The sequence below is a fragment of the Arachis ipaensis genome, chromosome B6, assembly GCF_059453495.1.
Source record: "Arachis ipaensis isolate K30076 ecotype BB chromosome B6, ASM5945349v1, whole genome shotgun sequence".
Classification (NCBI taxonomy): domain Eukaryota; kingdom Viridiplantae; phylum Streptophyta; class Magnoliopsida; order Fabales; family Fabaceae; genus Arachis; species Arachis ipaensis.
In genome coordinates, this window is record NC_142441.1 from 112,190,554 (window position 1) to 112,193,430 (window position 2,877).

Here is a 2,877-nt window from a genome sequence, read left to right on the forward strand (position 1 = left end):
TTCCTCTTCTTCAACAATTATAGCTTCCTCCAATTATTCCAATACAAAGCAATGTCCCTTATTCTCCAACAATCTCTCCTTCATGTTATGCTCTTCATTTGATTCTCCACATGTAGCCATGGGAGTTCCTTGAGTATTTAAGCATTGGGATGCCAACCGGTTTACCACCTCATCCAAGGCGGCCGTGAATTGTTCTACATCCCTTTTCATCTCCTCTTGTCCTTGAACAGGAACATCAAGGATATCATCCATTGGGGGTTGGGGTGAATGGAAGGGTTCATCAATTTGGGGGGAGAATTCATAGTAGGAAGGTGGTTCTTCTTGGTAGAATTGTGGTGGTTCAATGTTTTCCATCCTTTCCACTTGTTGCACAACACACTCCATGGTTGCTTGAAATTGATCCAATGCTTCCTTGAGACGATCCCTTGACTCTTGTTCCTCTTGGATAATATGATTAGGATCATATGCCTCTTGGATTGATGGACATGAGTAATCTTCCATGGGAGGTTGTGGTGGAAAGTAGAATTCATCTTGGTAATAATATGGAGGGGGTGGCTCTTGGAAGTGGTGATGTTGAGATGGTGGTGGCTCTATATGTGGTTCATATGGCTCATATGGTTGTTGTAATGGTGGATATGGATGAGGGTCATATGAAGGTGGTTGGTGAAAAATGGCTTGTGAGTATGGTTGAGGGTTATGTTAAGGGTATGGCTCATAGGCATATGGTGGTGGTTCTTGAAAGTGACAAGGGAGTTCACCATAGCCATTAGATTGATATGCATCAAAGAATGACTCTTCTTCATAGTGTATTGGTGGAGGTTGTTGCCATGAAGATTGATCATGTGCATGTGGCTCCTCCAACCTTTGATTGTCCCATCCTTGATACACATCCTCATTGAAGCTTCCATTGCCTACAACATAGTTGTAATCACACTCATAGCCAAAGTGAGAATTCATGATGAAAAGAGAAAATAAAGACAAAAGCTAACAAGAAATAACGAAACAAAGTCCTAAAACTAGCAAAAACTAACAAGCAATCCAAAATAAAGCTATTCACAATATTCACATATATACAATAACTAATAACATAACACCATTGCAACTCCCCGGCAACGGCGCCATTTTGATGATTGGACTTTTGTGTGGTTTAGAATTTCACAAATGAAGTCTCGTTGCAATATAGTTTCTAAACCAACAAACAATCCTTTCATACAAAAATTTGTTTGTCACAAGTAACAAACCCCTAAAATCTATAAACCGAAGTATTGAACCTCGGGTCGTTCTCCCTAGGAATTGCAAACAAATGTTCTTGTTATTGGTTATGAGATATTGTTTGGGATTTTTGGAATAATAGGCAAGAAATATAAATGGCAAAGGAAATAAACTAATTACTACAAGAAAATGGAACATTTGTAACAAAAAATTTGTATCAAATTTAAAATTGTTACAAAAAAATAGTATTTTGTAATAATAATATGTGATTGTTACAAAAGAATAATGTTTTGTAACAACATTACAAGTTGTTGCAAAACATGATAATATTTTGTAACAACCTGTTTTATTTTGTTACAAAATATTGTAATATTTTGTAACAAAAAAAACAAGTTGCAAAAATTCAAAATATTTTGTAACAAATTTTGTTTTTTGTTTCAAAAACTCTAATTGTTTTGTAACAAAACAACTTTTTGTTTCAAAAACTTCAATTGTTTTGTAACAAAAAATTAATTTGTCACAAAATTTAATATTGTTTGTAACAAGTTAATTATTTGTGACAAAATATAAATATATTTTATAACAATTTTTTTTTCAAAATGTTAAACACTTTAAGAGTAAAAAAAATTGTGTATATATTTTTTTCAAAATAATTTTATTTTATAACATCCTGCATTTTTTAAAATCTAAATATAAATAAATTGTGATTTTATTTTATTAAATTTAAACTTTATAATTTTAGAAATTATTTTATTAGAAATAATTAAATAGGTTCGGAGATAATTTTATTATAAATCAATTAAGATTCTTAAGTAATTTTATTATAATTGAATATTTTGCATAATTTTAGTAATTGAAAAATAAGAAAGAATTATATAGCCTAATTTAAGTAACTTTTATCATGAAAATGTTATAACTTATTATTAATTTAAACTTCTTATTTTATAAACTAATCTATTAAGAGTAATTAAATTAGTTTTATTAATATTTGAAGTTAAATTAATTAATATTCTTGTGCAAATTTTATAATTGGTTATTTGAAATTAAAATTCAATAATAGAAGTATTATACAATTTGTAAGACTTAGAAATTTTAGAAGATTTTATTAAGAGCTAGTTTAGATTTATTTATCATTAAGTATTTTAATCTCTGAAATTATTTTATTGAAGATAATTAAAACAAATTTTGATTAATTGAGTTTAAAGTAATTTAAGGTTTTATCTGATTTTATAATTATCGAATTATTTTCTATATTTAAATTATAAAGTTCAGCAAATAAAAAATAATAAAAAATTTTATATGATTTAGTTCAAATAATTGTGATTTCAAAATTTAATAAAAATAATTTTATAAATAAAAAAGTAATTATATTACCTTATAATTTTAATTAGATTATTTGATTTCAAATCAATTAATATTTTAATATAATAAATAATATTTTAGAGTAATTTTAGAGATTCAATTAGATTCTAGATTAATCCAAAATCCCCAATTTCATACACACACAAAACCCTATTTTACCCTAAATTAAATCCTAACCTCACAGCCACTCACCATCCACCGCCCCCAAGCCCTATACACCCACATACAGAAGAAATGAAGAAAGGGAAGAGAGAAGTGGGAAGAACCGAGTGGGGAGGAGGAAAGGGAGAGCATAGAGAGCAG